Genomic DNA, 15,611 nt, shown 5'->3' with positions numbered 1-15,611 from the left:
CGGCTGTTGTTCGACTGTCCTTGAAGACCGTTGTGTGTAATGGGTTTGTTGGTGTCTCCCAGAAAAATTCCTCTCAATCCAAACTCCCCAGTGACTGGGATTATGACCTTACTTGGAAATAGGTTCTTCGCTATGATAATTAAACTGAACCGAGACCAGCCTAGTAGGTCTCAACCTCAATACCAAGACTCAAGAAAAAAACATGGGTATCTGAGGCATATAGAAACCCAGAAAAGTATAATTCTCTCCGGATTTCTGAGGGAAGTCTGGTTCTCACTGAGTGTTGATGAGAATGAGGGAAGACTATTGGGGACTGATAGAACTCTTTGACCTTCCTCATCTCTGACTACCAACCATTCTTCTTGAGAAGAATTCAGCTAGTCTCAAACCAAACCTGGCACTTCTGGTGAAGTTCATCAAAAGAGATCATTCTGAATGGATTTGGTCCTCAGTGCTATCGCAGGAATAGGAGCAGCTTTTGATAATCAAGGAAGCTCATACTCTTTATCCTGTGTCCAGTTCCTCTGAGTGACCATTGAAAGGAGTTAAGTCCAGAGATGAAAGCAAAAACTGGACTCTGGCCACCACAATTGCCCTTCAAGTTCTCTGATAGTCTCTTTAATTCCTTCTCCCTGACTTTGGTACTGTAGGCTGACAGCTTGGAAATGGGGGAAGGGAGTGAACTGTAAAAAAGGAAGAGAGCAAGAGTACCAGCAAATAGAAAGGATGCTCAGCCCTGTAACTTGATGTGGGAGAACAATGGCATTGTCATGGGCATCAAAGGATGAGGAGGAAATGGAATTCACTTGAGACAGTAAATAGATATGCAGGGACATCTTAGTACCATCAGCGTGAGTTCAAAGACTTCTTACTGACTGGAAGGCATGGTTAGGAGTATTTCTATGTGTAAGAGGTCCCCAAGGAGAGCTTTATGAAATACTATGTAATAGCATTTTCTCACTTTCTCAGCACTCTGTACTATCTTAAAATAGGGAGCAATTACTTTCTGTTAGGTCAGCTTACTTATTTAACAGGATATGTTATGTAATAGCAATAGCTAGATCTAAGTGGGCTATATGCTTATGGGAATCTCCTGCATACCTCATGTATTCAATCTTATTGCCTTACCTAAAGCCATTCATTCACCTACTAATGCAGAGATTGGATCTGGGGGTTACACATATTTCAGTGTTCAGTGGCCCCCATCTTTTCTGACTTTTCTCCAAAATGCAATAGATAATCAAAATCTTGAAGGCAGTGAGTGTTTGAAACATAAATAGTAGTAACTTATTTCTTCAGTAGGCCAATCCTGAAGAAAATACTTTGCATTTCAGTTAGAAGGTAATTGAGAAAGGGCCATAAGCATCGATTGAGCTGTAGGGACTGGCTGGACCTGTCAGTGCAAGACCTTGGGTTCAAACCTGCAGTACTGGAGGAAAGAAAACAGTAATGGAGAAAAGGTCAAAGACATACAGGAAAGTTCTATTAGTGACACTTCTGGGTGGCATGCAATACCTTCCTAGAATTTGTTTAAACTCACCATGAAATGACTGGAAACTTTGTCCAGATGTAGGGCTAGCCCTGTGTCTGGGTTTAGCAGTGAAATTCACGAGCTTCTGTAGGGTGCTAGAGCCATCATTTTACATATTAACTGGTACGGATAAAGAAACTACAATGCTCATTGTTTGCTTGGAGGTAGTTCCTGTGTACCAAACCTTATGCTGTCCACTTGAATATACTCTATGACAGAACGTCCACAACCATTTTATGATATAACATCACTTTGAAATTATAGATGAAGCAAACCAAAGTCCAGAGAAGGTCAAGAACATTCTTAAAATAGCACAAATTAGTGTGCAATTCAATCCTATATTTGGCTTCTAATTCCATGTTACTCCCCAGGATTCTCAGAAGACAATTTAGAATGCTGGAGATGTGGCACACATGGTAGTGGGCCATCTTTGAACATGAAAATTGAGTGAGAGTGCAGGGTCTTGAGTTCAAGCCCTGTGATCGGTGCCAAAAAATAGTGAGGAGAAAAGCTTTCATTTTCCATTTGTAGCCTTGTTTCCCTTGTTCCTCCTCTTCCATCTTCTCCCTCAGATATTGCTTAAGTGCTTACTACATTGCTCAGAAAGAACTAAGCATACAGTACATCCTACTACATAGTTGCACTGTCATTGCCATTGTGAAGATGAGCAAGCTATGACTTTTACATAGAGTGATACTTTGACATTTTAAGATCTTGTGGAATCTTCTAGTCTATTTCTGTATCTTCATCATATAGGTAATCATACCAGATAGATGAGTAAGTAAATTCTAAAGTTTTCTAGACACAATAAAAAGAATTTATGACTCTTGTTGGATGGGTTTTTTTTTTGCACACTTAATTTATTATCTGTCATAAGTTTGCTCTTACTTATTGCTGAAATCTCTCCTGCTAAACTAAAAGACCACTTCATCTGATGTAGCCTTTGGAAATGGTAGAATTTGTCATCCCCCCCTCCATTCCTGAAGCCACATATGTCACATGTGTTACAGCCCAACACCTCAGCTGCGTGACACTGGCAATGATTACAGCCCCTAGGCAAACCCGGACTATGAATAAATGTAACATGGGAGGAAGAAAGTGTCTTGGTTTATTAACTGGATTTGGATGTTTAGGTAAAAACAAATCATTCTCCAGAAATGTGTGGACTTGTTATTGAGGTCTTCTTCTTTTTATTTTTTTAGCTTTAACAAGGATTTGTTTCAGCATAACAAGATAGAGTAGAGAAGAGTGGGGGAAAAAGAGAGACATTCCCTGTTTCCTTCGCAGTGAGTTAAAGACTCTTTGTGGTCATTTCTTTACATCTTTTATGAGACTGTGGAGGGGTCTATGATTATACCCGTGGTACACAATAGATTGGAATAGAAAGTTAGTGTTTTCAGCTGTCCATGATTTATCAGGCCAACAACAGTGAAAAAGAGTCATCAGATGCTTCTACAGTTGGAGTTGTCCTTGCAACATTCTCCTAAGTCTTGCAGAAACCTGGCAGTAGCAGGATGAAATATCATGGATCCATCTTTCTGTTGCTCAAAGTCTGAAATTCATTGTCACTTAGCAGAAATGTATTTGGTTTATATGCCATGCCAGTTACCATAATTGCTTCTGGGCATAGAGATATAAATAAAATAGCACTACCTCTAAAGAAGACAATGTATATATGCATGCACTAGCAAACATGCAGGTAGGTAAGTTGATAAATTTCAGAGAAAAGTTGCATAATATATGTCTATCACTTAACAGAACAGAGATTAATGCTGAGTTTGCACAAATTGGAAAGAGATACAGGTAGAGATGAGAGATAAGAAGGGCAATTAGGAAATAACATCCTCTGGACAAGGATGGTGAAGGCAAGGAGAAGTGTAACAATGGAACTAGAGAAGAAAGACATATTCTGAGTAGCTGGTGTCTGATTCGCTCTTATAGGGTAAAAGTGAGAATGCAGACAATGTTTTGAAGTCTAGGGTATAGAATAGTCATGAATGTGTGTAAGTTTCCTTGTAGCCTTATCATTACAAAGCTGCTATCCCTGGCATCTTGTGACCGTGCACCAGGACCTCTTTTGACTTCAAATTTCCTCAAACATAAGCGAGACTCTTTTGCAGCAGCTTGGAAGTACATTGGGGTGTACAAGAGAAATCTCTCCCCACCCTCCACCCCCCCACCCCCGCTGTGCTCAAAGGTAGTGCTCCAGGGCCCTCGGAGCCAAGGCCAAAGGAACTATCTAATGAGTACGGACACTGCCTGAGAGATAGAATCACCTCCAGCGAACTCATTAGGTCTTTGTAGGTGAAATAATTTATATACTTGTTGTGCACAGCAGTTTCAGAGCCTCACAAGGCAAAACTTGAAAGAGTAATTGGTTTCTTTTATCTTTCTTGCCAAATACAGAAGGAAAAGCAACAACATAGCTGCTCCATGACTGGGCATCCATGTCGAGCATGCTGAATCGCTGGCGTTTATGGGACTTTAGAATCCAGACAGCAGTGTGCATAGGTGAAAGGTTTTTCATTTCTTTAGGAGGTAATCAGGAAAAAGGAGGGGATGACCTGGGTTGGGGGAGATGAGGAAGAAGGATGAAAGGAGGGATATTGATCAAGACGAATGTACTCATAAACTGACATATTGAATCGAAACCCCTCGGTACAACCACTTAAAGATAATAAAAGTAGTAAAGCTAACTAGTTAACTATACACTGGAACCTACAAAATGATGAGACAAAATTAAACATGTTTGTGTGTGTGTGTGTGTGTGTCCTGGGAACTGAACTCAGGGCCTGGGCTCTGTCCCTGAGCTTTCTTCTTAAGGCTAACATTCTATCGAATTTCCAGCTTTCGGTGGTTAATTGGAGATGTGGGTCTTACAGACTTTCCTTCCTGGGATGGCTTCAAACCCTGACCCTCACAGATCTCAGCCTTCTAAATAGCTAGGGTTACAAGTGTGAGCCTGTATTTATAGATGTATAATATTTATATTATGAACTCTCTGTTTAAACTTCATTTTATGAAAAAAGAGAGAGATAATCAGAAGAAATTCACAAGGTTAAGGGGAGAATTGAATTCATCATTTAAATTAAGCACTGACTGTAACTGGTGATGAGGAAATTAAATGAACACAGTCCCTGTCATTAAATAACCTTTTACAGTGAGGGGAAAAAAATAAAGCAGCAGCTGTTTGCTATTCAGGTTGATGAGGGCTGTCCAGGGATACAGTTGACAATCAAGACAAAGGCTAAGACCCTCCATGAAGGAATGTCCAACTCTGCTTAAGGATGATTTCACCTTCATCTTATGAATAGATAATGCCTTAAAAAGGTATACCATAAAGAAGGAACAGATTGTAAAAAGGTGTGCCTCATCTCTGCTCTCAGTGGGCTTCAGTATTGTCTTTCTATTAGCAGATGAATTGCAAACATCCTGACCAACACATGGCATGAAGTACCAACCCAGTCTCTAGAAGTCTGGTTTGTGTCATTTTACTGGATTGAACTACTGCTCTCAGGCCATTCCCAGGTTTGAGATGTTCTTTTGTCCCTTTCTCCACCATTTCTAAGATATAATAGCCCTTAGTATCTTAGATGATGTGTTTAAAGTTCTTAGTAGAGATAGATAGCTGAGAATGTTGAAAAGGGTAAGATGTATTCATAAGCCACTTTGTGTTGTGATGAATGGCATGTCCTTTGAACAATGACTTAAAGATAACAAAAATATTTTTTAAAAGAATTTGTCTAAGCCAGGCACCAGTGGTTCATGCCTGTAATCCTAGCTACTCAGTAGGCTGAGATCTGAGGATCATGGTTCAAAGCCAGCCCAGGCAGAAAAGTCCGTGAGACTCTTATCTCCAATAAACCACTAGAAAACTGGAAATGGCGCTGTGGCTCAAGCTGTAGAGCACTCGCCTTAAGCTGAAGAGCTCAGGGACAGTGCCCAGGCCCAGAGTTCAAGCCCCACAATTGACAAAAAAATAATAATTTGTCTGTTGAGTTCCTTGTTTCATTACAATATACTTTCCCATAAATTTGTCAAAAAGAATAGGACACTCTAGAAATGAGACCCAAGGCATAGGACATTGACTCGTGTAAGTAAAGTCTGATGTGATGTTAAGACAGACACAGGAATCACAAAAAGGATTTAAAAGAAGTGCTTGGGCCAAAGTAAGGAAGTCTAATGTATGTGTTAATTTAGCCAGACCCCAGGAAGACAGAAGAAAGTGTTACCCAAATAGAAGGAAACTTAGGAAAAGATTAAATAATTAATAACTACATCTTCCCTCTTGAGTACTGATCCAAAGGCTGTGGTTAAGAAAGAGATTTTGGAATTCTCTCCTAGTGAGATAAGATCAAAGTAATAAATGAAAGTGGCACCCAAAATTCTCAATTTGTAATATCCAACAAAGCCATTTTTTCCTTTGGTTTTCAAAAAGTACTTTCTTTGAACAGCTTCAATGAAGGGCTAGACTTAGGTTTGTACAAAAAGTAACAAACTCTAAGACTAGAGCCCTGTGAAGAAGCAGAAGGCAGTCACAATGAAGGGACTGGTACCCTTGAGACTAGAGGTTCACTGAGACCAGAGCAGAGGCATCACACACAGCTTATACTCACTCCAGGAGGTGCTTCTAGAGTCACTTATGGCAGCGTGTTTGCACTCAAGAGTAAGTAAGAGGGCCAATCTGATTAAAGTATACTCTAGGCATATATGTCCTACCACAGTTAAAGCCTTTTGAACAATTAGCATACACTAAGCAAATACAAGAATGACCGGAATGTAAAATAGTTCCCTGCCAGTGGAGGTACTAGTCACAAAGTGAAGCATGTGCAGAGAGGGTGGAGGAGGGTGAATATGGTCAAAATACTTTAACAATGGGTGTAAAAATAGAGCAATGGAGATTGGTTTGAAGGGATTGGATGGTCATGTTGGAAAGAGGGGCAGAGACAGAGGGGTGAAACTGATCAAGGTGCATCATGTGCACTTACATCCCCCTGTACAAATAACTGATGCTAACAAGAATGTTAAAAAAAAAAACTATCAACTTCCTTCTGAAATCCCTTTATAAATGTTAAATACAATTGCATTCATGTAAGTATGAAAACATATATAGTATCTTATGCATACACGCACACACACACACATATTGTCCAAGGTGTGTTATATGCAGGGGAAGTGTGCGATGGTACAATTCCTTTGAACGGCTAAGCTATAGTTTAACAACATGAATACCAGGAAGCTGAAACATATGCTGTCAGAAGTGCAGGAGGTCAAAGGGAGAGGGGAGACAAATGGAGAGAGGAAGTGTGGGTGAATACAGTCATAAAATTCCGTGGACAGATGTGAACGTGGAACTGGATAACGCAAGGGGATGGTTGAGGTCAGGAGCGATGGGGGAATGATGACAAGGATGGCATCGATCAAGCTGCATTATACTCATAATTTGGGATGTTGGCTTAAAACCCTCCACACAGCTACTTAAAACAAACAATAATACTAAAAGCGTGTAAGTGACCATTTTGCAGCATCTTAAGATGGGAATGAAAAAGGAGTACCCAATTTGAACTGCTAGGAAATAGAGGTATCTCATCTTGAAAAAATGACTGCTTTAACTCTGAAGCAATCTGAAATTTAGCCTTTTCTTTCCACCAATCAGTGGGGTATGACATGATGAGAGGACGAATAGGTGGACTTTGATCCTTGGGTTTACTGACTCCCTCATATTATCAGAAAATTTACCATTGTAACCAACTCTTTGACCTGTGTGCTGTATCAGACCAATACCTTACCGGGAATCATGTAACAAATATCTTTGCTGTGGTATTTGATGAAGTGATTTGGGTTCTTATATTCAATAGCTTCCATTGAAATTCTTGCAACTCTGGAGGACAGATGTTAGATTGCTAGCCTTACGAAGCATCACCAGATTTCAGCCATTCTAAGTATATTAGTATACTAATGGCATATAACAAGTGATGATGAGAAGCTTTGCCATTTGATTCTTCAGAATTATGGACAAGAGTGGCTGTGGGCTTGGGAATGAACTGCAGGGCAGCATCCAGAGCCTGGGACCCAGGATCTGATGATCTGTCTGGAGTTCCACTTCTACACATCTAACGGTGTGAGACATGGTGGTTTATTAAAACTCAACCCCTGTTTCCTGTTCTATAAAAGACAATTAACAATGAGGGTGATCATGATGGTAATAATGAGAAATGATTCACAGGTTGCAGTGAAAAACATATAAAGAGGGTTTAACAGATAGTCATCATAGCAATAAGAGCACTGAGAGATTTTAATGGAACCATGACACATAAACACTTTCATAAATAGTAATTAAGCTAAGCACCGGTGTCTCCTACTTTTAATTCTAGCTGCTCAGGAGACTGAGATCTGAAGATAGTGATTCAAAACCAGCCCAGGCAGAAACATTTGTAAGATTCTGTCTATAAAATAGCCAGCAAAAACAAAAATGGCTCAAATGTTAATTTGCTAGTGGAACGAGTATGAGGACCTGAGTTCAAATCCTGTGACTTGCACACAAAGCCAATTTAATAAGTAAAATAAATACTCGGTCATAATTCATAATGCATTGATAGTATCATCCATAAGCAAAAGAATAACTACTCTCTTCCTTAAGCCTGACAACATTGTTGGATGGTGGACATCAAATATTATATCACACACACACACACACACACACACACACACACACACACACTATCTCAAGAGGATGTTGGAGAATGACAAATTTCAAACTTCCTTTAAATATGTTTTAAATGATGAGCCCTTACCATAAAGACAGTGCCCCTGCCTGCTATTTCTGTTCCCCACAGCCATCCCCTGGCTATCTGGAGCAGAGAAGACTAAGGAAGGGGAAGGCAGGAAAAGCAGTTCAGATGGCCTAAGATAAAGGGGCATTGTGTCTGTCAAGACCCCATCTCTCTGGCATAGACATCACCATGTGTGTTTTTTGGATTAAATTTAACAAGGAAGTCATTTAACAGGGAAGCTGAACCACTGGTTCCTAACAGACAGAATTGACAGAATTAATTCACAGTATAAACTCTCCTAAGGCTATGACAATGTTGATGAGCCAATCAATACTCAGTCCTCCAAAATCATGTCAAAGTGATTTTATTCCTTCTTTTCCATTTTTTCCCTTCCTTCCTTCCTTCCTTCCTTCGTTTCTTTTTTATTGGTTGTGGCCTCGAACTCAGGGTCTGGGCAGTGTCTTTGAGCCTCTTTGTGCTCAGGGCTAGTGATCTACCACTTGAGCCACAGTGCCATTTCTGATTTTAATTGAATAGTTAGTTGTAGATAAGAGTCTCATGGGGACTTTCCTGCCGGGGCTGCCATTGAACTGCGACCCTCAGATCTCACCTTCCTGAGTAGCTAGGATTAAAGCGTGAGCCACCGGTGCCCAACAGAGACTTTATTTCTTTTAAGGCATGTTTAAATTGAGACCATGGAGAAGCTGAACCATTTCCACATTCCACACTCACGTTCCCTGTCTTCTTTGTCTGATTTTTCTTTTTCCTCCTCCTTGTAGTAACCATAATATATTTTGTAAGGATTCAATGGCACCTGCTGTAAAATCTGTGCACTGTGTGTTGGGCTTTGTAGACTCTGTTTAGAGTGGATTTCTAATCGCTCACAATCCCACTCCTTTGCCCATTGCTAACCACTTGTGGTATTTGTCAACATCTTTAATTTGAAGGCTGTGGAATTTCAGCCAAAAACTAAATCTATGCCATGGTTCTTCCTGGGTATACCTACTTTCACTCAGCTCCCTGCTTTGGCAATTCATTCATGTGTGTAAGTCAGGAATTGGTTTGTATTTTGGATCAGTACTATTCTGTCCTTTGAATATACTATGGATTCTTTATCCTTTGAGAAACGCCCTGCCTCTGGATTTTAACAATAACAAACCAGACTTGGATAAACAAATTACAAAATCTATTATAGTCATTCTTGGATCAATATCTGAAAGTAGAATGGTTCTATGCTAACTATGGTGTTTAAATTTCTGCTCCATATTCTGCCTGTTTATCTGGATGAGCCCTGTCATCTTTCCTACTTCCCCAAGTATGACATGATTTCTCAATGTGATTTTTATGTGTCGCAGATGAGTAAATTATGTTAAACTACATATGTTTATGTATCATTTAATCTAAGAAATATTATTCACAGCTTTTGTCCATTTTGAGTTTCTTTTTATCTACTTGTTTGGTCACTGGCTTATGAGTTCTGTTAAATGTTCTTTATTTAATTGTGTTGTCAGTGTAGCATCTTGCTAAATTCTTCTAGTGTATAGTATGGATATTCATATACTTAGTGATAGCTTTTGACAAGCAGATTTTTAAAAAATATAGTCCTATCTTTCAAAAAATTTTAGGTTAAGAGCTTTTTGTGTCTTGCTCAACAGCATACTCTCTTCAGCATTTTATTACAAAATAAAAACATAACTTTGTTTTTATATTTATATTCATAATATATCTGTGCAGATCATTTTTGCCTATAAATATTTACATATCCCATAATCAATTGGTACATCTCTAACCCTTTTATATCAACCACTAAAACAGGACGTTGGAATACACATCTACTTTCTCTCTACGGTTCTATCAGATTTTACTGTATATATTTCAAAGCTCTGAGTATAGAAGCATCTATATAATATAAATTAACTTATGCTTTATTGGTAAATTGCCTCCTTTGTCATTTTGACATGTCACTTTTTTATGTCATATTGGGATTTGAAATCAGGACCTTCAGCTTGTTGGTTATACACTCAGCCACTTGAGTCATACTTCAGCCCTGAACTGTCTCTTCTTATCATTGGAAATATTTGTTGTCAACTCTTCTTTGTATGGTTTTAATCTTCCCAATCCACATTTCCTTTGGTTCAGTATTAATTTTGGTAATAAAAAACTAACTCAAGTCAGTTTTCCAATTATTTTGTGTAATATGCAAGAAGTCTTTTCTTTTTTTACAGCATTAGGCAGTTACAAAATGGAACTAAGGAAACAAATGTAAAAGAAAAAAGAGGAGAAGAAAGGAGAGAAGGGATGGAGAAAGGAGAGGTGAAGAGAGAAGAGAAGGAAAAGAGTGAAGACAAAAGGAGAAGAAAAAGAAAAGAAGCAAAAGACAAGGGAACGGAAGAAAAGGAAAAGCAAAGAAAAGTAAAAGAAAAGAAAAAAGAGGAGTAAAGAAAATCCTAGGGGCTGGGAAGGTGGCTCAGTGGTAGAGCACTTGCCTTGTATGCCTGAGGCCCTAGGTTCGACTCCTGAGCACCACATAAGCAAAAAGAAAAAAAAAGCCAGAAGTGGTGCTGTGGCTCAAGTGGTAGAGCGCTAACCTTGAGCTGAAGAGCTGAGGGACAGCGCCCAGGCCCAGAGTTCAGGCCCCACGACTGGACCCCCCCCCAAAAAAAAAAAGAAAAAGAAAATCCTAAGTGTTAGGCAGATGTGTACTTCATGCCTTTCCACCTTTCTATAGAAGATCAGATGGTTAGCTCACTGTTTGAGAAGTGAATGTCATGTCTATGAGAAAGACAGGGACAGGTAGGGACCACTGTCTCTTCCGAGTATAGCAAGGCATTTAGCTTTATAGAAAAGTCTCTTTATAGGTTTCAAAGAAACCAATTATCATGTAATCTTCAACTGGAAAGTAACCTGGTAGGAAAGACCACATCAATAGGGAAGTAGCTTGACCTCATGTCTAAGACATGGTCTCACTAGCCAGGAAAGTAAACAGTCTTCTGTTACATAAGGGCTACTCTTTGCTTTGAAGTGATTTAATTTTGTTGATAGCTAACTTTTATTAGTATTTCCTCAATGCCAAGCATTATGTTGGGTTTTTACAGACATCACTGGTGATTACTGCTCAGAATAGCCCCCGTGAATTATGCATTGTCATTACACTACTGTTACTTCCCTTTTACCTTTTAATAAATTGAGGCTTAGAAATAGTAACTATCTTGTATAAGTTTGTACAGATGTTGAGAGATGTCTTGCTTTAGATTTTAATATATCCACTTGGATCTGTGTTTGTTTAATACAGTTAACATTTGCACAGACTTGCAGTTTGAGGGTGTGTGTGGGAGGGGGTGTGCACAGGATGGGGGGGAGGGGAAATTCCTTGGTTGTTGTTCCTGGCCGGATATAAAATTGTTGGTTCATATTAGTTTTGCCCTTTATGTTTTAGGCACAGTATTCTAGTTGTTCTCAGTTGTATATTTTTTAATTTATTGTATTTTTGCAGCACTGGGGGTTTGAACTCTGGGGGTTTGCTAGAGAGATGCTCTTACTGCTGAACCATGCCTCCAGCCCTAATTTTTGCTTTCTATTTTTGAGATAGGTTCTCTCTTCTGGCCCCAGGTGAATTTAGGCACAGTCCACCTATGATAGGCTTGCTAGTAGCTAAGATATTACAAGGAGGTCACTGTGTCTAGGTGTTTCTTGAGGAGAGTTCTCAAAAACATTTTTCTGTCTGAGCTGGCCTTGAACTGTGATCTCTACAATTTCAATATGCCAGGTACCTAAGATTATAGGCATAAGACTATATTTTTGTGTATGAATGTATAAAGAAAGAAAAAATTAAAAAAATTTAAAACACCATTAAATCTTTGATTGCTTTTCCAATTTTCCTTTTCCTATCAGTAAATTAACATTAAAGAAATATCGGTGGCCTGTGCTATCATTTTCAAATCCTATTTTGAGCTAGCCTATAAAAAAATACAAAGTTGTTAAAAGCAGTGACATTTGGATGTCGGGCCCATGCCTGTGATCTCAGCAGAAAATGCAGAGGCAGGAAGTTCAGGAAAGTTTGAAGCCAGTCGGGGCTATTATAGCAAGAGCTTATCTCAAATAAATAAATAAATAAATAAAGCAGTAATAGAAGTAGTTACACCACTTTAATATATATACCTAAATGCATATGTATTATGAGAGAAAAAGATTAAGACTATTGCTGTAGTCTCCATTTACCATACCTGTAGAAGTCCTGGTAAAGTGCATTGGCCACAAACAGGATAAAACTACATTTTTTGTACAGCATTTATGTTCTTCACTTAGTGTAATGGGTAGGAGAGCCATTAAGCTGGAATGAGTCTTCTATGTTATCTAATCCTATGCGCACAGAAACACACACACACACACACACACACACACACACACATGCACACATCAATAGCATAACACACATGCATACTTTTCATACATGATCACTCACACTGAAAGTTCGATAGCTACCTATACAGCATGGCCCCATTTCTGTGTCTACTTCATATCAACTCATATCCTCCACATACAATGTCACAAGTAAAGAAACAATGTAAGGACCTCATATCTACTGTTGAGTCTAACCACACCACTTTTGAACACTGTTTATTGGTCAGAACTATTCACAAGTGAACTGTGAGAGGAGGAAAACTAGAAGGAAATACATGAAAAACATATGGAGAAACACAATATTATCTATTATTATTATAAGTATGACTTTGTGAACTTTTAGCAAATTGGAATGTTTGCCCAAACACTATGAAAGAAACATATTTGGAAATCAATTATCCTGAGTCTTAACCCATCTCCTGTCTTATAAAATATATCTCAAATACCTGTTCTCTGCCAACCTGAAACCTACTTTTCATGCAATCATTGGCTGCTATCTTTGTCGTGTGTGTGTGTGTGTGTGTGTGTGTGTGTGTGTGTGTGTGCATGCGCACATGTGTGTGTGCGTGTGCGTGTTCGCCCAACCTAAAGCTTAAACTCAGGGTCTGAGGACTGTCCCTGTGTTTTTGTTGCTCAAAGCTAGCATTCTATCACTTGAGCCACAGCTCCATTACTGGCTTTTTGGTGTTTAAGGAGAGATAAGAGTCTCGTGGGCTTTCCTGACTGGCTTTGAGCCTCTATCCATAGCTCTGTGCCTCCTGAGTAGGTAGGATTGCAGGCATGAGCCTCTGGTGTCCAGGCAGCAACTACATCTTTCTATGTCTTTTATTGCTTCTAAACAGATTAATATTTTATTAAACACACTGTGGCATTTCTCACTTTTGATTTGATGATAGTACATAAATGATAAAATGCTAATTTACTGAACACTGGCTCTCTATGTGTTAGGTGCTTAATATATAATTTGTTAATCTTAATATACATAAAATAGTTAATATAATTTTTAATTGACAGATTAGACTAAGGTTTAAAAAAGTTTAATGTGTGTGTGTGTGTGTGTGTGTGTGTGTGTGTGTGTGTGTGTGTCTGAATACCAGTAACTGAGCTTGAACTCAAGATCTTGTGTTTTTGCTTGGCTTTCTTGTTCAAGGTTGGTGCTATACCATTTGAGCCATGTCTCTAGCGCAGCTCTTTTTTTATTAATTGGAGATGGAATTTTAGACTTTTCTCCCCAGGCTGCAAATCTCAGCCTCTTCAGTAGCTAAGTTTACTTTTTAGAAAGGTTACTTTCTTAGAAATAATACTACTGAGAACTATCTGCTATATAGACATGATAGCTGATTATCACTTTTGCATCCATGACTTTCCCACACTATCTATATTTTTCTAAAGCCTTCAGGGGGCAGGAAATAAGGCTTTTGACCCCTGAAGACTTAGAGTCACTTAAGAAACGCTTAGTAAGATCCAGGCAATTGTCCAAGAGACATTTCTTAGAGACTGTCTCTGTCTTTTATGGACTTTCATTTGAGTTTTCCCAAAGACCTGTCTGTGCTTGGGTAGTGAAGATGGGATGTTGTAAATAGACTTTTATTCTAGGCCAAGAAAAAGATGTGCTCCAGATCAAACAAGCGTATACCCTTCTCAGGTGCACAAGGAACAAAGCAATAAAGCTCTGTTCAGTGCCAGAGAAGAGAGAAGTGCATGCAAAAAATACCTTTCAAATATAAAAAGGAAATCATAAAATAACCAAAGCATAAGATCAAGAGGAACAACAATCCTGATAAAAAAAAAACAACCAAGATTGAAATGAGGAAGAAAAAGCAAAGGATTTCTAAAGACAATGAGGTTAGGGTCAGAGGAAAATGACAGAACTTTCAATTCTCCAGTAATTCAGTAGCTTTAGCAGGCATTTTCTGAGTAGTGTGTTATGTACCAGGCACAGAGGCACATAGTTAAAGGTTGAGTGTTCTGGTTCCTAGCAGACACAGACTACTGAGTAAGGATGAATTTTCATAGCTGAGGAGAGATCAACTCTTATATAATAATTCTCATCATGGGTATGTTGATTGGTAAAAACCAAGCCCTATTCATGCCATGTGGAGCCTCAGTTCGAAAGCTTTATTGTCTCACAGAAACACATTGTGTTGGACATTGTGATGCATGGTCCAGATGCTCCTTTTATGCATCATAGATTTATGAGCCAAGCTTCAAGAAGAACTGTTGGCAAACAGAACTCATCTGTTGGAAGAAATCATCTTGCTGCTCTCTGGGAGTATCCTGTGTCCAATGGTTGCTTGATAATTCTATTCTTCAAGGAATAGAAATGCTCAGGACAACTGTCATCTTCAGAATTCCCACAAGTCAGCTGGGGATTTTCTAGAGATTGTATGGATACAATTACAGCATGTCTCACACTTCATGGTCCCATTTCCTTCTCTTTGCTTCCACATGTGTTGATTCCAAAAACACCCCTTAAGAAAGCATCTTCAAGAAGCTGGGTGCTGGTGGCTCACCTCTGTAATCCAAGTTACTCAGGAGGCTGAGATCTGAGGATCATGGTTTGAAGCCATCCCAGGCAGAAAAGTCCCCATGAGACTCTTGTCTCCAATTAACCACTAGAAAACTGAAAGTGGAACTGTGGCTCCCAGTGGTAGGGCACTAGCTTTGAGCAGAAGAGCTCAGGAACAGCACCCAGGCCCTGAGTTCAAGAACCATAACCACCACTACCAACAACTAAAAGCATCTTTATGGTAATTTCAAACCAGACTGCTTTGTGGAACCTAGTCTAGCCAATTACCTTAGAACCCAGACTACTCAGCTTCTTTCTTGTCCTTTTAATCCATTGCTGGCTTAGTCACTGAAGTGTCTTTGCTTGTTATTCCAAGTGATAGGCTCTGTTTTCTCTA

This window comes from Dipodomys merriami, unplaced genomic scaffold (genome assembly GCF_024711535.1).
Source record: "Dipodomys merriami isolate MVZ:Mamm:240054 unplaced genomic scaffold, mDipMer1.0.p SCAF_4, whole genome shotgun sequence".
NCBI lineage: Eukaryota > Metazoa > Chordata > Mammalia > Rodentia > Heteromyidae > Dipodomys > Dipodomys merriami.
Note: the sequence above shows the minus strand (reverse complement) of the source record.